This window comes from Mobula hypostoma, chromosome 4, assembly GCF_963921235.1.
Source record: "Mobula hypostoma chromosome 4, sMobHyp1.1, whole genome shotgun sequence".
Classification (NCBI taxonomy): domain Eukaryota; kingdom Metazoa; phylum Chordata; class Chondrichthyes; order Myliobatiformes; family Myliobatidae; genus Mobula; species Mobula hypostoma.
In genome coordinates, this window is record NC_086100.1 from 30,379,596 (window position 1) to 30,402,212 (window position 22,617).

At 40.5% G+C, this 22,617-nt stretch overlaps 1 protein-coding gene across 8 annotated transcripts in view; it reads left to right on the forward strand.

Annotated features, from left to right (window-relative positions):
- mecom (MDS1 and EVI1 complex locus) overlaps positions 1-22,617 on the forward strand; it is an 812,694-nt gene that overhangs the window by 212,688 nt on the left and 577,389 nt on the right. The window contains exon 1 of one of the 8 annotated variants that reach the window (XM_063045509.1): positions 8,016-8,140. The exons of the other annotated variants lie outside the window; for them this stretch is intronic. The gene's annotated coding sequence lies outside the window, so the exon portion shown is untranslated. Of the gene's footprint in view, positions 1-8,015; positions 8,141-22,617 lie in introns of those variants that run through there. 8 annotated transcript variants of the gene reach the window in all.

Genomic DNA, 22,617 nt, shown 5'->3' on the forward strand with positions numbered 1-22,617 from the left:
GGTGGAGGGGAAAAATTGATCATATTTATTTATTTATTTGTTGAGATACAGCACAGAAAAGGCTTGAAGCTGCACCACCCAGCAATCCCCCAACTTAATCCTAGCAAAATCACTGGACAATTTACAATGACCAATTAACCTACCAACCAAGGATGAGAGACTCTTCATAGAACTGTAGTCCTTCGCCAGATGTAATTTTTTTCCAATTCAACTAATCATAGTTATCCTTATAAAGAATAATTAATCAGGTGGTATTTTTGTCTAGTGGTTGATTGTTGATAAAAATTAATTACAGAGTAAATCACTGAGAGATATTATCTGCCCATACATTTTACCGAACCACAGGTGATTAGATTATAACCATGGTCCACATTTATAAAGTGAAGAGATAATAGAGAGAATATTTATGGCAGATAGCCAATGATGAATATCGTTGCTTTTGATAGAGTCTGTGGAGGGCTTATTTGATATTGGTTTCGACACTATTTTATGCCAGAACAATTTCTTCAACATGTAACTTTTTTTTGGAGCATATAATCTTAAGAGATGACTGTTGCTTCTACTGATGGTGGAAATTGGATTGAGGAAATACTCAGGATTTCAGGCGGCTTCTGTAGAGAGAGAAACAATTAATGTTTCAGGACTGACTATTGCAAGATATAAGACATGATACAAATAAAAATAAAAGGCATCCGTTAGCCTTGCGAGACCATGGATCTGCGCCTGGAAGGTCTTCACTCTCCAGGGCGCAGGCCTGGGCAAGGTTGTATGGAAGACCAGCAGTTGCCCATGCTGCAAGCCTCCCCTCTCCACAAGACCAATGTTGTCCAAGGGAAGGGCATTAGGACCCATACTACTTGGCACCAGTGTCGTCGCAAAGCAATGTGTGATTAAGTACCTTGCTCAAGGACACAACACGTTCTCTCGGCTGGGGCTCGAACTCACGACCTTCAGGTCGCTAGTCCAATGCCTTAACCACTTGGCCACATGCCCACAAGACATGATATATGATGCAGAGAAATGGGTAGGCAGAATGGAAGGGAAAACTGGTGATGGGGTGGAAGGGAAGAGAAATAATGGACTGAATCAATATGACTGGCAGGCATGTCTGTTTAGGAAAATGAATTTGAACTCAGATGCCAGTGATTCTGTCCTTGTGCTCCACCTTTGGATTCGCCATGGAACTTGTGTTAGAGAACAGTACACATAAAAAGCTAGATGAATTTATCAATTCATGCAGCGTCTATGGAGCAAATTAACAGTTGATATTTTGAGGCTGAGAACTTTCACCAGGGCCTGATGAAAGTTCTCAGAACAAAATATCGTCAGTTTATTTCCCTCTATTAATGCTGCATGAAATGATAAATCCCTTCAGCATTTTGTGTGGGTTGCTCAAGATTTCCAGTACCTGCAGGATCTCTTGTGTCAGTGTTAGAAAATGGGATTTGATACACATTACCTTCAGTCCCTTAGCTTTATTCCAGGGCCGGGGGTTGTGAATGATGTTCAAAATGCACAAGTCTGTTATAATTACTTGGGACGTCTCTCACCTTTAAATTAACTGCAACTATTTATATGTATGAGGTCACCAACCCTGTCGAAAAAATATGCACAAGTAATGTCTGTAATCTATTTCATTCATTTCACTTTACTTTCTAAATTATTTCTTAGTACTTTTGTTTTCAAGATAGAATTTTAAATATATCTAATTAAGGAGGTGTAAGGCACTCCTTCCCTCCTCTAGCCTGCAGGTCAACCTTGGGACAGGTGTAGTACCTGCTTAGCCCGCTGACAAGGATCATGTGAAGCAATGGCAGCAGGTGATGGACGGTCGTATACGCAGCTGGTGCATATCACAAGTCCTAGTTATGCACTCACTGACACCAGGCAGACAGTCTCTGAAGAGTATTGATAGTGGCTAGGGTCTCCTGTCTTGTAAAGCCAATACCCAGAAGAAGGTAATGGCCAATCTCTTCTGTAGAAAAATTTGCCATGAACAATCATGGTCATGAAAACCATGATTGCCTTCTTCATACAATACAGCACATGATGACGATGATCTAATTGAACAGTTGTGCAATGTTTCTTACTATCAGAGATGTTTAGAAACAATTCAAAAGACAGCAATATTCTGGGAAGGATCTTCAGTTGTACAACACCTTTTAGGTGCAGAGAGTCAACATCTGCAGTTCTCTGCCACTATCAAAGCTAAGGGCCAGTAAATAAGTGCTGTGAATGGTCAACTCAGCTGATAGGACGAGTCCAACGTGACCCATCATGGAACATTGGCTCATACCAGTCAGTCTACGAGGTGGTGGGGGAAGGGACAACGTCATTAATGGAAGGAGGATGATTTCACTGGTGAATACTTTCTGAGAATTGAGCAAGATAAAGAAAATTACAGAAGAAGTGGAGGCAATGGCAGTCTTCGAAAAAAAAGAGCAAGTCTAGAATGAAACATTCCTCCAGGAGGAATGTCAAGATAACATATATCTTAGAATATGTTTCTTCTGTGTTTATACAGGGAGAAAATTGTAATGAAACAGCCAGTGACTCACCAGCCCTTTTCCCCACACAGATTATTTTTCTCCTTTTACGGTTTCAAATCATTTTGTAGTCCATCATGCTGATCCTGCTGCTAAAATATCTAGAGTAGGGTTACCAGGACAGAGTCTGGCCCACACTCCATCATATTGTAACTGCGCACATTTCAAAACGGCTGTTGACATTGTGTCAGAGAATTTCCAGGCCAAGCTCATTGAAACAACTGGGAATGCTTTGTTGTAAAAGATCTTGTTTCAAATCATTATACTGGCCACAGCTAGCTTGGCTTGTGGCTTGAGGAAAATAAGAACAACTGCATTTGATTTTGTCAGTAAACTTTTGCTTTCTTTTTTAAACACAAGCAAGATTTCATGTTTACCAACATCTGGTAGCATAATATTGTTACTGGACAATCCTTCTTTAATGTTCCAGTTTATTTAAAGCTGAAAAAAAATCTTAGAAATTTGAAAAGACTTGGTGCATTTTTGAAAACATTACTGGCTGGGATGATTAGAGCAGTATGAACTGAATGTTTCACCAATCTGTCTACAAAAACACCATGATTATCATTATTCCTGAACAAACAGTCTTGTGTTATTCTTTGAAACGAGGATCTGGACTTTCCTTTCTCATGATGCACGCTTTTTGTTAGTTTTGGATGGAAGTATTGGGTGATCCTAATTAGTTGTCATTCTGCTATCACTCGTGGGCTAAAGCACCCTTTCCTGAGGATATTGCCATTCAGTTTTATGTGGTACCAACTTACCACCAATCGGGCCTTCTGTTTGCTGGATGGATGTTGCATCTCAACTGCCTACATGATACGCAAGCCAAGGCAGTAGGATATGGAGAGCAAGCTGTTGCCCATGTAGCAGGCTACATGGGCAACAGCTCTGAGATCAGAACTTTTCTTCTCCTACATGAGCTGCCAACCATGGCTGACAAGCCCAACCTGTCCAAAGTGATTGGTCTTAAGGTGCTAGTAACCGACTTTTACCCTTTCTCCTGTCAGCAGAAACATTTCCACTGGGCTTAGTAGCTAAGCCACATGTGAAGGCCAGGAGCTGAACTTGGTTGTCAGAAGCTATTTGAGATGTACACCATTGGGAACATTTAATAGGTAGTGGGATAGCATCCCCACCACCGTCCTTGGCCATGTCAACCTTTAAGAACCACCACCAATAAAAGAAGGAAAATGGAACAGGCTCCACGACACAGCTAGGCCTTTATCATGAAGGCTCCTTTCCCAGAACATAGTGGTCGATGGCTTTCAAGTTGCTGTTAAATGTCTCTGATAGTGAGAAACACTTAACAGCTATTCATTATAGTTTGATCTGAATGCTGCTCATCACAGTATTTATTGCATCTGCCTACAACTTTACCACTAGTGCTTCTATTAATGCCATGGTTGTTGATGAATCAGAATCAGGTTTATTATCATAGATATATATTGCGAAATGTGTTGTTTTGTGGCAGCAGTACAGTGCAAGTCCTAAAAAAGTTACCACAAGTTGCAAATAAATAAATAGTGCAAAAGAGGGATAGTGAGGTAGTGTTCATGGACGATTCAGAAATCTGATTGTACAGGAGTAAATGCTGTTCCTAAAATGTTGAGAGTGGGTCTCCAGACTCCTGTACCTCCTCCCTAATGGTAGTAATGAGAGCATATTCAGGATGCTGAAGGTCCTCAATTATGGATGGATGCCGTGGATACCGAGGTACTGCCTTTTGCAGATGTGCATCAAAAGCAAATTGCCAGCATTCTGCACCCCATACACTTTGCTTGGTTTCGTTGCACTTTAAAATTCCCCAAACATGATTGTTTGGAGTTACATCACTGCTGGATTTGCTAGAGTTGTTTGGAATTTTAAGATGATATGAACTGTTGCTTAAAATTCACCGTGCTCTTGATATTGCAGGCTGCATTGGGATAATCAGACCTAATTAGCAAGAGACAAGAGGAAAAACAGACTCTTCTATCAAATATAGGATAGGGTCTCAAGGTACACCAGCACAACACCTGGTCTTGGAGAAAAATTAACAACAAAATAAACCAAATCACTAAAGACAGTCAGGTCGCTTCCGGATAAGCCAGAGCTACTTGGCAGTAACTGAGAAGTGGTGGCTTGGGAGGCCATGATAAGGCTGACACTACCACTGTGTAATGAGCATCAGGACTATTAATCTATCAGCTGCTGGGGACGTCACAATAGTCCTGAATCCTTATAGTTTAGCCTCATTCTGGGCAATGCTTGTGAGACAACCCTATCATTGGTACCTTGATATAGCTTTATTATGCCAGGACAATGTCTTTCCTTTCAAGATTAAAACCACGAGACAGAATGTCATATTTGTACATCTGCTGGCTTGAAGTATGTTCGTAATCATTGAAGTTGTCTCTCAGGGATTTTTGCACAATGCAACATGAAACCAAGCAGTTGTAGTATGCACTTGAAAATGACAATCAGAGAGACGCATGAAGAGTAATTGGCACAGCATGACCCTATATACAAAATCACTCAAATAATTGCTACTAACCACACGCCAGCTTCTTACAGTTTTCCGGACTTCAATGGTGTCCATCTCAGTTATAACACATTTTGTCTGTTTTTAGACAATGCAGTTTACTGTTACCTAGGGAACCAAAGTTCTGAGTTCTAAACATTGGTTTAGGACATTAAGTGAAGCCCAGGTTCCTTTGCTCCTTATGAAAGATGCCAACAAAATGGCAATCAGTCAAACAGTGAGCAGATGACCTGACAACCAATATTATTTTAAATATGAGTTATAACTGTGCTTAGCTATAAAGTGTCTGTACTGTTAATTTGATTTAATCAACACTTCAACCAGAAGTGGCCTTTATCTGGGCTAATTTGTAAATCTAATCACTGTTGACTTGCCCTAAGAGCTGGATAACCATAATAAAGAGTTATAGACAAAATCAAGAAATGCTTTCATTTATGAGATTCTAAAATGGAATTTTATTTAAATTTGATTTCTTTTCGTAGCACAGTGCTAGTCACGATGCAGCTTGACAGATTACAGAATGGACGTGCATTAAACCAACAGATGAGGGAATGGGTAAAGAAGAGTTTTCTTTCATCATACTCTTAGGAAAACAAGAGAGAATCACTGGCCAGTTGCTCTCATTCCTAACATTTGTTTGATCGCTCTTCCCAAACTTGCAACCTTTATTCCCTGGAAGAATAAAAGTAGCTGGGAATACCATTTGCAGCTTTCTCTATTCCCCTCATCAGACCTTCTTCAGTTTGGAAATGTACTCAACTTTTCTTCAGCTCTTAGATAGATAGATAGATATACTTTATTAATCCCGAGGGAAATTGGGTTTCGTTACAGCCACACCAACCAAGAATAGAGCGTAAATATAGCAATACAAAAACCACAAACAATCAAACAACAAAATGCAAACTATGCCAGATGGAAAATAAGTCCAGGACCAGTCTATTGGCTCAGGGTGTCTGACCCTCCACGGGAGGAGCTGCAGGTTCGATGGCCACAGGCAGGAACGACCTCCCGTGCCGCCCAGTGTTGAATCTCGGTGGAATGTGGCCGAAGTCCAACAGTAAAAAGTTCAATATCTGGTCTACAAACACGTTCCTCGATCGTAATATGACCCAGATTGCACCATCTGTTGTTAACCAGAACAGTAAGCACCCAACTCCTTTATGCTTACCGCTCTCTGTGCACTTCCGGTCAGCCCGAACGGTCTGGAAGCCATCCATGGAAGAGTTTTGATCGGGTATGTCCTCGTGCAGCCCCGTTCCAGTGAAACACATAACACTGCACTCCCAAAATGTTCTCTGACGCCTGGCTAGCGCCGTGAACTCGTCCATTTTATTACCCACTGAACTCCTCTTCTCCATAAGTCTCCGTTGTCTCGACCCGGTCCTCTTTCCTCGACTTTGTGATCCCCCTCTGCATCCTCTGTGTGTTTTCCTCCAGATTTCCAGTTCCAAATACTGAAACTCCCAACCCAGCAGCACTGCTGACATATGTTGACCACAATCTGTTCAAGAAGGCAGCTCACTGCTATTTTCCCAAGGCCACTTAGGGTTGGACAATAAAATCTAGACTTTCCAGAGATGCCCACCTTCTGTAAAAATAATAATTCCAAACACCATCTATAAATTTGCAGATGATATTGCTGGGAATTGCAAAGTCTCCAATGGTGATGAGGAGGTGTAGGAGTGAGATAGTTTGACTGATTGAGTTCTATTGCAGCAACCTCCCACTCAATGCCAGTAAGACCAAGCAATTGATTGTGGACTTCAGGAAAGGAAAGTCAGAAGAACACACACCAGTCTTCATCGAGTGGTCAGCAGCAGAAAGGATGGGCAGCTTCAAGTTCCTGTGTGTCAACATTACAGAGGATTTATTCTGGGGCCCAGCACACTGGTGTAATCATAAAGAAGGCATGCTAGCAGATTTACTTCTTCAAGAGTTTGAGGCGAGTTTGAATGTCACCAAAGACTCTAGAAAATTTCTGTAGATGGGCCGAGTAGAACATTCTGACTGGCTGCATCGCAACCCAGTGAAAAGGGTCACAAGAGTCTGCAGAGAGTTATCACATGCACAACCCTCCTGACCATCAGGACATCTTCACGAGGTCGAGCTTCAAGAAAGTGCCATCCATAATTAAGAGCCCTCACCAGCCAGGATATGCCCCCTCCTTGTTTCTACATTGGAGAGGAGATACAAGAGACTGAAAACTCACACTCAATGATTTAGGAACAGCTTCCCCCCACCATCAGGTTTATGAACTCATAAATGCTACTTTATACTTACTTTCCTTGCACAGTTGGTTTACTGATTTATTTATCAATTTAGTAATTTATAGCAATTTTATGTCTTGCACATTATTGCTGCTACAAAAGAACACATTTCATGACAAATAATTTCAGAGATAATAAACAGATTCTGATTCAGTAGGAAGGTAGAGTAGATAAAGAGTGCTAGGTAAGTAGAAAGGATCACCAATAAACCAAGTACCAAATGGAAAATAATCAAAGCTTTGCTCAACAGAGAGCATGGCAGCTTAGAACAATTTAAAGGAGAGCTAAGCAGGCAATTTAGGCCAGTTCACCTCCGGCAACTAACAAAGGGACGCCAAACAATTAATTAACAACTATTTACAAACATGAAAATACAGGGGAAAGTGGCATGCTCTAAACCTTTACTGCATGTGGAAACTATCTTACTCTGTTTCTGTCAGTATAATGTTGTTCTGAATCATTAAATCTCTTTCTTTCACATTAAGTTACCAAACATCATAGCAAGCAATTATCATGAGACTCCCATTGCCATGTCTTTTTGTAAAAGACAAATATTTTATTTAAATTCTTTGCCCATGCTCAGCTTGAGGTCATTGTCTAAGACTTGTGTTTGGAATGTTAGATAAGAACACTTAATTGGGACCTTGTTGTGAGGGTTGTGTCAGAGTTAACGGGTCTGTCTGCAACAAGGCTGGACTATATATATTTCCTTCAAAATTACTGGATAAATGAAGTGTCCAGGATCAAACACTGCTCAGAGATTGTTCAACCCAGCAATTTATTTCACTGGCATGAATGACTATGTGAGTTTCATTTTGTGTGACTCTGATTTTGATTATGTAATTTTAAATTAAGCTAATAGTGACTCCCACAATAACTTACATTTTTGGAATTATTAATTTTATCAAGTAATTCTTTCTCTGTTGGGGGTCAAAAAAGTGAAGTGTGGATAGCTTCACTAACTTCAACTCTGAACTAGTTCCTCAAACCATGGACTCACTTTCAAGGACTCTACAAATCGTGTTCTCAGTGTTATCTTGTTTAATTAATTATTTTTGTATTTGCTATTTATCATTTGCAAATGGACTATTTGTCAGTCTTGTGTGTAGTTTTTTTTTGTTGATTCTATTGCACTTCTTAGTTCTACTGTGAATGCCTGCAAGAAAATGAGGAAGTATATAGTGATATGTATGTACTTCAACAATAAATTTACTTTGAACTTTGAGCTTGTGGTTCAAATCACTCCAGTGAATTAAAAGGACATTTAGCATGGCTAAATTTAAATTACAGTAGTATTATTAAAGTTATAACATAATTTTGTTGATGGTACAAAACTCCAGTGTCAATTCGAAGTCAAGCCCTGCTCTGATAACAGAGCCTAACATAAGGCTGCTTTCCTGAGACTGCTCTCTTCAGAGAACCTTTATCTGTTGCTATAGGCTGGGGATTTATTTCATGATCTCATAGTGTCACTATGGGGAATACTTACGTCTCATTGATGCTGCAGTTTACTGGAGGATCACTGCAAAAAGTATGCATTCAGTGCAATCATTTAGTGGCATAAATGTTACCAATAATTTTAAACATGTTGAAGCAATAAAATGCCAATGGCTTTGATTTGAAATACAAGTTTCGATACAGAGCAAAAGGAGCAAGCTCATATTAGTCAGAAGGAAAACTTGGCAAATACAACAGTGGCCCAACAGTAAGAAATGTTCAGACAAGAGTAGGAACCAGACATAGTTCCAACAGAAACAGACGAGTAATGCAAACACAGTTCCTCTGAGAAATTGTAAAAAAAATCAAGTGAAAGAGACTTTGAGCTATGTGTAATCTTGTATTAATATTAAATAAAATAATGTGGGTAGTAGAAAATAGCAAGGAAGCAAAACAAAGTGATGAGAATAACAAAGAGATAGTTGCTGACTAGAGGATATAAATTTAAGCATACACAGAAAGAATGATTAGGAGTTCTTTTACACTCAAGATGCACGTTGCTCCTCAGAAACAATGGTGGGAACAGCACCCAAAACAGTTTTTAAAGGGGGAGCAAATGAATCTGTGGTCTTGTGAAAGGGAAGGGGCTGGGATTAAATAGTTAAGAGTTGGTCTATGCATTCCAGGGCAAATTGCCTCCTTCAGAGATATAAAGTTCTCTGACTTTTAACAATGCATTTTCCTGTGCATGTCTATTGGAAAAATAAGATATCTGGTTTCTTGGACCTAAATATAAATAAGTTTGTTGGCATGTCGAAAGATTGTTTCTCTGGAGGATAGCTGAAAACTTCTCATTCACTCAGCTCAGCACCATTTCTTAAGATACAAACCATTGACAGATTCTCTGCTCAACATCTTCAGAAACATCTCCCTGATGAGCAGAGCAGGCAGCCATTATCAGTATGGAAAATAAAGGATTGTAATACAGCAATGCTTTTCATGATTAGTCAGCAAAATAAAACTCTCCAGTGAATATCAACTGACCCCTTTACCTACTAGTCCTCCTTAACACTAAAACTGTACACCAAATATTCAAGAGAAGGGCAGAAAATGTATAAATTTCCACATTCTGCTGTACAGGTTCACCAGAATATAAAACATCACTGAATTAATCCAAGTTCCTATTACTTTAACAATTCAAGATTGTTTAATGTCATTTCCAGTACACAAGTGTAAAGGAGAACAAAATAATTATCACTTTGGATCTGATGCAGCACAAAATACAGAACAATAAGATAAAAAAACACAATAATAAAAAACACAATAAATACAAATACATAAGATAGCTTATATACATAGATTATATGTCCATAAAGTGACACTAGGCACTGGAGTGTCTGTACGTAAGGTGAATCTGACAGGAAGTGAAAAATCAGTTGTGGTGGGGTGTGTTAATAGGTAGAGGTATTGATCAGCCTTACTGCTTGGGGAAAGGAACTGATTTTGAGTTTGGTCATCCTGGTGTAGATGTTACATAGCCTCCTTAATGGGAGTAAAACAAACAGTTCATGAGCATGGTGGGGAGGATCCTTGATGTTACTAGTTCTTTCTGGCATCTTTCTGTATATATGTCGTTGATGATGGGTAGTCAGGTGCCTGTGATGCATTGGGCATTTTTGACTACCCATTGCTGAGCCTTCCTGTCAGTCGCGGTGCAGTTTCCATATCATGCATTTGCTATAATATCTTTCTACAGCCTGATGAGTGTCACCTCACTTAAAGAACTCTGATTTTTGTTATGAAAATATTTAATGATTCCCACAATGTAGATGTAAAGAGTAGCATGCTCATCGTATTGATGTATCCTGTCAGATTATAATTATTTTTCTCAGACATTTTCCGTTGTGAGGCCTCTCCAAGGGGAGACTTCCTGAAAGGTTCTTCCTGTAGTAATGTCATCAGTGTCCTGGCCACTTGATTAGCACTTGCATGACTGTTGGAGTTATTGTGAGTACTATATGCCTTTCTTCTGCAGCCTTTGTCTTCTTCCTGGCATCCGAGGTCTGTTGGTACAGTGTGGCTGTCAGATGCTGTGTGTCTTAGAGTCTGATGCTCTCCCCTCATAACCGCCCACCCGTTCTAACTGGAGCGGTTTGCAAGAAAATCTGCTCCACAATCTCCATCAGCCTGGGTGCACCACAAAGCTGTGTGCTTAGCTGCCACCTCCACTCACTTTACACTTATGACTGTGAAGCTAAGCACAGCTCCATTGTCACATTTAAGCTGGCTGACAATACCACTGTCACAGGCGGAATCAAAGGTGGTGATGAATCAGCATATAGGAGGGAGGTTGAAAGTCTGGCTGAGTGGTGACAAAACAAGAACCTCTTACTCAATGTCAGCTGATTTATTGACTTCAGGGGAAGGAAAGCGGAGGTCCATGATTCCGTCCTCATCGGGGGAAATCAGAGCTGGAGAGGGCCAGCAACTTTAAATTGGTTATCATTTCAGAGGTCCTGTCCTGTAAGTACAATTACGAAGAAAGCACGGCAGCACCTCTACTTAGGACGTTTGAGAAGGTTCGGCATTACATCGAAAACTTTGACAAGCTTCTATGGATGTGTGCTATATTGACGGGCTGCATCATAGCTTGGTATGGAAACACCAATGCTCTTGAATGGAAAATCCTACAAAAAGTAGTGGGTGTGTCCCAGTCCATCATGGGTAAAGCCCTCAGCACCATTGATCACATCTGCATGGAGTGGTGTCACAGAAAAACAGCAGTCATCATTCAGGACTTCATTGCTGTCCTAAACACCAGCTATGTTATGAGTGGTAATTAAGTAAGCATCAACAGGGACCCCCACCAGCCAAGTAGAATTGCTGCTGCCATTAGGAAGAAGGTACAGGAACCTCAGGACTCTCACCACTAGGTTCTAGCACAGTTATTATCCCTCAACCACAGGCTCCTGAACCAGAGGAGATGATTCCACTCAACTTCACTCACGCCATCACTGAACTGTTCCCACAACCTATGGACTCACTTTCAAGGACTCTTCATCTCATGTTCTCGATATTTATTTGATGTTTTTTTATTACCATTATTAATTCTTTTTTGTCTTTCTTTTTGTATTTGCATTGTTTGGTGTCTTTTGTACACTGGTTGTTCACCCTACTGGAGTGGTCTTTCATTGATTCTATTATGGCTATTGGATTTATTGAGTATTCCTGCAATAAAATAAATCTCTGGTTATATATGGTGGCATTATATACTTTGAGCTTTGAACTTTAATTGTCAGGCGATCCATGAAATTGGGTGAGAAATTGCATATTTCAATTAGTACTTCCTTCTGCATGTAAATCTGGATTTTGAACAGTTCTGTAATTTTTTTAGGGTGAGTACCCAACTGGATGTTAGTGCTAAAGCACACCAGGTTTTAGCACATCAAAAATGGGTGCAGTTCAGTTTCTGTTTATTTCCTGAAGTGTAAATACATTATAAAATACATTTAACCTTAAATTAAGAACAATTGTTAGAAACAACAACTCAGTATAATAACATAAGCTGATTATCAATTATGCTGGGAATTGTACTGTTTTTATTGATTATAGGCCATTAATGCTATCTCAATCCTGATCGGGATTGGTTAGATAAGGAGATTCAAGGAAATAGGTCAAATACCATTACCCAATTTTTTGGACTAGTTGCTACAGACAGATAACATCATCCTTGTGACACGACCCTGACCTTTGACAACCTTCATATAGGCCTCATCTGAAGCCAGGCCGAGTGTTTGTAAACAGGATGTAATTAAGCCTGGGAACTGACAGTGTCTGACAGTAAGACAATGCAAAGCTGGCAGAGAGTAGTCTGTCAGATGTCAGCTCACATTGTGTCCTAAGTGCCTTCTTAATAATTAGTGTCCTCTCTCTGAAGGAAGTGCACTCAGTGTGGATTAATCTGTCACTGTGTGGAAACCATCCTTGTGAATGCAAGTGTTTCCTCTGATAAACTTTTGGGGGGGAAAAGAATGTTGGAAAGAAGGCGAAGCATTCCAATCAAAAACCGCAAATGTCCAGAGTGAAGTAACAGGTGTTGACTGACAATCAGGAACAGGATGCTCAGGAAGAATAATTTCCAGAGAAAAATGCTTATCAATAACATGGATGGTAGATAAATAACTAAATAGTTTGGCTGAGCAAAGAGGTTTTGTTTGTTTTAAGAAAATCAGGACAATGTTGTTTTGAGCAGGGTGCTCCATAAATGGTATTTCTAACCAGAAAATGTAACTTCAAGAAAAATATATTTCTTTAAACTGACATTTTAGTTTATAATAATGTTTTTGCCAGGTTTTTTTAAAATGTTATTTATTTTTTATTTAGAGACTCAGCACGCTCACAGGCCCCATCGGCCTAAACGAGTCCATGCCACCCAGTTACACCCAGGTGACCAATTAACCTGCTAACTCGTACATCTTTGGAATGTGGGAGGAAACCAGAGCATTTAGAGGAAGCCCACATGGTCATAGGGAGATTGTACAAACTCCTTACAGACAGCAGTGGGAATTGAACCCCAAATACTGGCGCTGTAAAGTGACACACTAACTGCTATGTTACCGTGTCATCCAAAGCATTTTCTTAATCTGCTGACTTCAAATGAAAAGTATTTTTGTAAAAGAAAAACAGGGTTCTTCTGCTCTTTTCCCTGCTGTTGAGATTCTTGTATATGTCACACTGATTTAGGATTTTGTTCATTATAAGATGTATATTAATAAGCAGAGAGTTTCATTGCATAGGACACCTGATTAGACATATCATATCAAAATGAAGAATGTTGAATTTTCTTACCACAATAAACTATTTACATATGGGGCACAGGAGTGGAGAAACATGTTAAAAGTGTTGGTAGGCTCAGCTGGCAATTTTAATATTATTTTGCATATTACATTCTCTGAGAACCACCATTTATTAGCACTAATATCTTGGTGTCATTTTAATGCCCGAAGATTATTAATGTAAATTAATGGATTTTAAATGGTTCTCAATACCAATTAGCACTGTGTGGTGTTGGGTGCAATAAATCCTCATTGATGCCAGTTGTAGCTGACCAGATTTAGACTTCTAGTATCCACCAAAGATGTGGATATAAAGATGAGTATTACAATAACAACTAATGATAATTGCACCCTTAGCACAAAAAAAATGTACCTCTGTGAATCTCTCAGGAGCAATGACGTAAAAAGCATTTTGCAATAAGGGCTGAGACATTAGAGTGGTTGACCAATAGTGGGAGAGGGGGGTTTGATGTTCTCACAGTTCTCCTGTTTTGTTTTTATGCATGGGGGGTGGTTGGTAGGTTGATGCTCTTGTTGCCGTTGCAGGATTTAATTTGAAGAGATTTGTAAGTTTTTTTTTGTGTGTGGGGAGGGTTGATGCTTTTCTTTGAACAACTCCATGGTTTTCTTTGTTTTGTGACTACCTGGAGAAGATAAATCTCAGAGTTGTATACGGCATACCTACTTTGATAATAAGTGAACCTTTGAACATGTTTGGTCCATAGAGTCATATGGTATAGAAACTGCCCCTTTGACCCCAAAATAGCTGTGCAATTATTAAACACTCCACTACCTTAAGTGCAGTTTCCTCAACCTTCCCCAGTTTGGGCTTGAGCAGAATGAAGCTATACTTTCAGTGGCTACTTTATTAGGTATCTACTGTTACTAGAACTGTTAGTGAACATGCAATTCATCTCCTCTCCTTTCCCGGTGTAGTGATTGCCGCATGGTCACTGTCTGGCCTGCTAGGTAGGAGGCCACTGCAAATGGCCTCTCCTACATTTCTGCGTCCATAGCAACACCTTCTCGTCGGTGCCCCCACTTTTCCACCGAGCTTGCTACGTCATGGCTCAACTGAGTGTGCGGCGGTATAACTGGATGGGTAGGCTGGGCTCGTTAGCCTTGGTTGGCAGCCAGGCTAAGAGAAGGACAACTCTGAATCCAAACCCAGGCAGGTAGGGCTCGTTAGCCTTGTCAGGCCATCCACCTCGGACAAGGACACTCCGACGTAACTCCTACAACCCGAGAATCTCGCTGTCACCGTCCCAGCTTGCTAGGCTATGGCAGACGAACCCCAGGTGTAAAGGGTAGGGCCAGTACCACGCACACCGCACTTCACCTAAAATACCATTGCGCAGCCCGAAGGACACGTCCACGTCTACGACCATCCTCGTCGGCCACCAGAGAGCTTGCAGAAGACGTGGGCAGCCCCCTTCCTAAATCCTCGCTCGCGAAGCCAAGCCATGATGATGATGACTGTTATTAGGTATCATCTTCTGATGCTGTAGCCCATCCACTTCAAGGTTTGATGTGCTCTGTTTTCAGAAATGCTCTTCTGCACACCACTGTTGTAACACATGGTTATTTGAGTTACTGTTGCCTTCCTGTTAGCTTGAACCAGTCTGGCATTCACAAGCAAGAGAAAATCTGCAGATGCTGGAGATCTGGGCAACACACACGCAATGCTGGAGGAACTCAGCAGGCCAGGCAGCATCTCGGAGAAGAGTACAGTCAATGTTTTGGGCCGAAACCCTGAGCGTTCTCCTTTGACCTCTCTCATTAACAGGGCTTTTCACCCATAGAACAGCTGCTCACACCATTTTTACACCTTTCTCTGTAAACTTTAGAGACAGTTGAGTGTAAAAATCCCAGAAGATCAGCAGTTTCTGAGATACTGAAACTACCCTATCCTGCACTAACAATTATTTTTGTCAACGTCACGTACATCATATTTCTTCCCCATTCTGATGTTTATTCTCAGTCCCAGTCTCCTGCCTTCTCCCAATATCCTTTCATGCCCTGACCAGTCAAGAACCCACCAACCTCTGCCTTAAATATACATAAAGACTTGGCCTCCACAGCTGCCTGTGGCAAAGAATTCCACAGATTCACCACTTTCTGGCTAAAGAAATACCTCCTCATCTCTGTTCTAAAAGGATGCCCTTCTATCCTGAGGTTGTGTCCTCTGGTCTTAGACTTTCCCACCATAGGAAACATTCTCTCCACATCCACTCTACCAAGGCCTTTCACCATTCAATAGGTTTCAATGAAATCAACCCTCATTCTTCTGAATTCTATGGAATACAGGCCCAGAGCCATAAAATGCTCTTCATATGACAAGCCATTCAATTTTCTTGCACTTATTTTGAACATGAAGAGGCACAAAACTGCTCAAAATACTCCGTGAAGCCTCACCAGTGCTTTATAAAGTTTCAACATTTCATCCTTGTTTTTATATTCTAGTCTTCTTGAAATGAATGCTAACATTGCATTTGTCTTCCTCACCACAGTCTCAATCTGCAAATTAACCTTTAGGGAATCCTGTACAAAGACTTCCAGTCAACCCTCTCATTTCTTCTACCAAAGTGCATGGCCATAAACTTCCCAACACTGTATTCCACCTGCCATTTCTTCCTCATTCTCATAATCTATCTAAGTCCTTCTGTAGCCTCTCTACTTCCTAAAAATTACCTTCCTCTCCACCTCTCTTCGTATTGTCTGCAAACTTTGAACCAAAGCCTCAATTCTATCATCTAAAATCATTGATGTACAACATAAAAAGAATTGGTGCCAACACAGACACCTGTGGAACACCACTAGTCACCGGGAGCCAGACAGAATAGACTTCCTTTATTCCCACTCTTTGTTTCCTGCCAATCAACCACTGCTTTATCCATGCTAGAATCTTTCCTTTAATACCATGAGCTCGTAACTTGTTAAGCAGCCTCATGTGTGGCACCTTGTCAAAGACCTTCTGAAAATCCAAGTACACAACAACAACATTGGAACTAGATGGGTGAATAGTTTAGCTCATGGGGGAGCTGTGGAGCAGACTCGATGGGCCGAATGGCCTACTTCTGCTCCTTTGTCTTGTGATCTTGTGAACTGATTCTCCTTCGTCTATACTGCTTGTTATTTCTTCAAAGAATTCCAACAGATTTGTCAGGCAAGATTCTCCCTTGAGGAAACCATGCTGACTGCAGCCTATTTTACCAGGTGCCTTGAAGTACCCTGAGACCTCATCCTTAATAATTGACTGTAACATCTTTATCTCACCATAGATTTGGGGGGGGGGGGCACGTGGAGGTGAAGAAATATTCAACGGCTAGTGCTATTCTCCTTTTTCCACAATAGGGTTAGTGGAGAGTCTTACACCCTTCACAGATGCATATGGAATGTGGAGAATAAATTGATCTCGCAGCCCCAGAAAATTTGAAAGTCATTAGATGAAACTAGAGTTTGGGACTCCCATGGTCAATAATCAGATGGGCTTCTAACTGCTCGGGTTGATTTCCTGTCTTCCCACAAATGCCAAGGTATAGCAGGGTATATTTAGCATCTGAGAGTGGTAGGAATATTGAGCAAAAGTTGATCTTGATGCGTGTCCTTCAATTTACGTTTGGACCAAGGTAGTAACACAGAATTTATGGTCATAATATTCAAGTTAAGTTTATTGTCCTCTGCACTGTATGGTGTGGTATAGGTACACTGCAAAGCTTGATAGCAAAGCTCGATGGGCTGAATTGTCTAATTCTGCTCCTATACCTTACAGTCAAATAATGATATCGCAATCTTGCTGCCTTGTAAAATTAAGGACAACTTGACAACTTGATTTGAGCACACAAATGAAGTGAAAACTTGGAATTCAGAGTTACCTTGCTCCTCTGTACAGTTTCAGTATCTACAAATCCAATCAATGTTACACAAGTGAATCAACATGAATTTCAAGCACTTATGCCCTATCTACAATACCACTGAAAATACTGAACCTTACTGATAACAAAAATTGTGTGAATGTAACTGAACAATTAAACCATTTCTAAACAACTTTTTTGTCCCTGAGAAACTAACTTTGCATGTTGACCCTTATTCCCTCAGAAAGACTTTTGAAAATCCATGTTTTAAAACCTCTCTCTCATGTTTCCTCTCAACTTCCTTTACTCCATGGAAAGCAGGCCCAGCTGATCCAGTTGCACCCTATAACTCAAGCCCTCCAATCCAGGCAACATCCTATGAACAAGAGAAACTCTGCAGATGCTGGAAATCTGAGCAACACACACAAAATGCTGGAGGAACTCAGCAGGCCAGGCAGCATCTATGGAAAAAAAGTACTGTCAATGTTTCAGGCCGAAACCCTTCGGCAAGACTGGAGAGCAGCAGGGATCACAAAGGGGGAGCAGTGAGAGAGGGTTTCACAGAACTCTTGTTGAGTTTATACTTCTTCAGGGTAGGCATCCCTGGAAGAGACTTCGCATAGTAGTAATCAAATCACAAACAAGAGAACATAAACACGAGGAATTCTGCAGATGCTGGAAATTCAAGCAATGCACATCAAAGTTGCTGGTGAACGCAGCAGGCCAGGCAGCATCTCTAGGAAGAGGTACAGTCGACGTTTCGGGCCGAGACCCTTAGTCCTGACGAAGGGTCTCGGCCCGAAATGTCAACTGTACCTCTTCCTAGACAAACAAGAGAAAATCTGCAGATGCTGGAAATCCAAGGAACATAAAATACTGGAGGAACTTAGTAGGCCAGGCAGCATCTTTGGAAAAAAGTACAGTTGATGTTTCGGGCCAAAACTCTTTGGCAGGACTGATGAATCCTTATGAATATTTTCTGCACCCCTATTAAGTTTACTCACATCTTTCCAGTAGAGTCGAAACCAGAACAGCACCCACTTATCCAGGCAGCCTAGCCTATGCTTTGTACAACTGCAACGTAACAGCCCAACTCTGAATACTCAGCGCCTTCACCGATCAATGGTTGTGACTTGTGCTGCCTTCACCCCACTGTCTACCTGCGGTGCCACTTTCAGAAAACCATGCACTTGTATCCCTCGGTTCCTCTTCCACAACACTTACCAGGGTCCTGCATTCTTTGTGTGTACTGAATCTTGCTTTGGTTCAACTTTCCAAAATGCGACCCCTTGTACTTGTCTGGGTTAAATTCCATCTGCCATTCTATTACCCATTTTCCAATTGATCAATATCCTCTTCACCGTACAGCGTAGCACCAGCTTTAGTGCTGACAGCAACATTTCTAATCATGCCGTCAACATTCTCATCCAAATCATTATTACATATCATGAACAACAGAGAACTCAGCAGCAATCCTAGTAGCACACCACTGCTCACAGGCCTCCATTCTGAGAAACAGCTCTCTACTATCAGGCTCTCACGTGGCAGACTTTTCCACAGACGGTGGCTAATGTGGCTGGTGTATAGATAGATAGTGAGGTAGTTTGCTCCTTCTGCCACCTGTGTCCTGTGTACTTCCTAAATATGCACTCAGTTTTCAATACCATTCCAAATGTTTTTCCTCTATTTTGAGCAATCATGGGTCACAGATTCCCAGGAGTCAGTGAGAATGCCAAGAAGGCTTTAAGCACATCCTTGATTTTTTTTCCCCCTCTGTTTGCCTGGCAAACACTTTGCATGGCAGAGCTTGGAATAGGGTATCCATTTCAGGAGCCTGATGTCAGGCATGTAAATGATGTGCCCTGCCCAACCGAATGTGACTAGGGCCTCGCTACTGGGAATGTTGGACTTGGAAAGGGCATGAACATTGGTCAATTAATCCTTCCTTTGGACAAGCTCAATGGCAGAAAACAGACAATGATCAATGTGATCTGGGCTGACGATATGGGGCTGTGTTTTGAGAGTGAGTACTTGAAAGTGGAAATATTATTCTCCGTCCCTGCCCAACACATTGACTGTTTACTCTTTTCCATAGATGCTGCCAGGTCTGCTGAGTTACTTCAGCATTTTATTTATTTATTGAGATACACTGTGGAGTAGACCCCTCTGGTCCTTCAAGCCTCACCGCCAAACAATCCCCAAATTTAATCGCAAACAACAGGAATTCTGCAGATGCTGGAAATTCAAGCAATACACTGCTGCGTTCACCAGCAACTTTTATGTGTGTTGCCCAAATTTAATCTAAGCCTAAACACAGGACAATTTACAATGTTCAATTAGTTTACCACCCTGTACGTCTTTGGACTGTGGAAGGAAACTGGAGCACCTGGAGGAAGCCCACGCATCACGGGGAGAGAGTAAAACTCCTTAAAGACAGCAGAGAGAATTTTGTGTGTGTTGCTTTGGATTTCCAGCATCTCCAGATTTTCATGTTTATGTATGTTATTGTCCATATTAATTTTGATTTAATACATTTTTCAGCTATTACTATTATATTCTTGAAGGATTTTCCAATGGGTCACTACCATAGTTGTATTCCTTAGTCAATGCTGATGCAGGGGAAAACTGTCCACAGATTGTCAGATGTGTCCGCTTTACAAAGGGGGTGGGGTGTGTCGAGGATCAAGCCCCAGCCAAATTCCACCAAGGGAACAGCACTTCCAAGTGTTGTCAATGTTACCACAGCCTTGAACTTTCAGGCAAATGGTTAATTCCAAATGGTTACTAGGACAGCGGTAACTATACTGAAAACCAATGCACTTTATTGCAGGACTATGTAGTTTCCTTATGGGCACATTAGGAGTACAATCAGACCACTGTACACTTTTGTTATGGAGGTAGACTCAAAAAGGTTTACATTTTTATGGAGACATTAATACGTTTCCAGAGATTTTAAACCTCAAGGCCAGTTCGTCATAATCTAGCTGATCACTAACATGACATCAATAAATATCTGCTTTCAGTCATGCTGTGCTTAAGGCAATCTACAATGCCCAGTTATTTGTTGGATGAAGCAAACAAGAAGGCAAGTTCCAGAGGACCTTGGGTACTTTTATCTAGCCCAAGTCTTAACACTTTCATAATCACCAGAGTGTAAAGCCCAGATATGGAACCCAAACAGCATCACTTTAATTTACTGAATTGTGTTATTATCTTGAAGTTCTAAAGCAGATGCATTGGTAGATCAAGTGAACAAACTACATAAACACTTTCAAAGACTTTACTACTCATGTTCTCAGTATTATTTATTTAGTTATTTGTGTGTCTGTCTATCTACTTACTTTTTAGTATTTGCACTTTCTGTTTTGAACTTTGTTTTTTATATCAGTTTGTGTGCGAGTGTGTGTATATTTTTCATTAATTCTATTCTATTTCTTTGTTCTGTGAATGCTGACAAGAAAGTGCATCTCAGGTGACATACACATTCTTTGATAATAAATTTATTCTGAACTTTGAAGGCCAGAATATTTAACTTCATTGAAATCCGGTGCATGCTCATTTTTGTCATATATAGTGATGATAAGGATGAGATAGCAATAAGACCTTGATGAGTGATTATGTCTGTTATTGTCATTGATTGTATTGATTATCAGTGTCCTAGCCTAGATGGCACAGATCTATATTGACTTCCTACTGATATCATCAGTTTATCACATTTTGATGCATGGTTATGCCCCTTTCTTGTAATTGTGAAACACTGAGAGAGCAATATCTATTTGCAATCAAGGAATTTATCATTAATACAAAATTCAGCTGGAAAACTCAAAGCTACATGAGACTTTAGGTATATTGCCCTGGAATAAGCAGCATGCAGTGATCTTTCTAAACTTTATATCTGAAAACCTGAACCTTTGACCTTCAAATCTTTTGGTTCATTTGCACCCATTTCTGACCATTGTAAACCATTACAACTCTTCTCCACCATCTCTTTCCTCCTTTCCCTTCTACCCCTTCATTTCCTAACCTTGGCCCCTATCCCTGTTCTGGATGGTTCCAATAGATATAAGCAAAGCCCTTTTTAAAGCTGCATGTGGTGAAAATGCTTGTACCAGTCAGACTAGACATGGCTATAATTACTTTGTCAATCAAGCTTGGTGATTACACTGTGGGAAGTGTCTGGGAGTGATCTTTGAACATAGTTTATGTACAGCTATCCCCCACTCATTGCATATTCCTGTATTTATAACTCTACTTTTATTGGTAAAAATTGCTATTGATTCTATTTCCTTTGCATTGATTTTTGAGTAATCTGACTTCCTTTAGAAAACAATAGTCTGTTGACCATAAATCATATACCTCAACCTATCTCCAACTCATTTGCTGAGGCAGTATTGCTAATGAAACTGAGATTTGAATTTGCCAAGGTTACTTTTGCATCTAGTGCATTATATTACATTTGTTTTCAACTTCTAACATCAGTCCTCCCTCCATGATACACTAGAGAAAGTGACATTTGGTCCCAGTCCACCTCTACCCTGTTTTATAAATTGAAACTCCTCAATATCATTACTTACTCTTATTCCATGCTAATTCTTGTCTTTTACAGACATTAACATATGAATGTTACTTTATTTTAAAGAGAATAAAACTGTACTTACCTGAATTGGCCAGCGTGTGTCATTCAAAATCTGGTCTGCTGTGATATAGAGAGATTTAAATATAGCAAACTTAATCATTCTGAACCAAATATCCTGGATTTTATTCCTAGAAAAACGCAAAAGACGATCTCCACAAAACACCACGCATCAGGATTAATATGTGAATAATTATATAATTTGTTTATCATTCAAATGAGTTAGCAGGTGCATTTGAATGGAGGGAGTTGAATGGTCTTCAACAATAGAATTAAGGACAAGTTGGAGGGTGGGTGAAACTCTTTCTGCCTTGAATTTCTCCTTAGTGCTGTGAAATATGGCCAGTCATTAAGCTCACAGTCTGTGGGCCTTCCAGACTTTAAAGAGCTGTTAAGAAAGGACTGCTTATCTGAGACAGGCCAATTACCCGGAATGATGAAGTCAAGAGGAAAGTAGCTAAATTTCTTTACTTGAGTGATCACAACCATCAGAATGTGATTAGTCCCCTCAGCACCAGCAG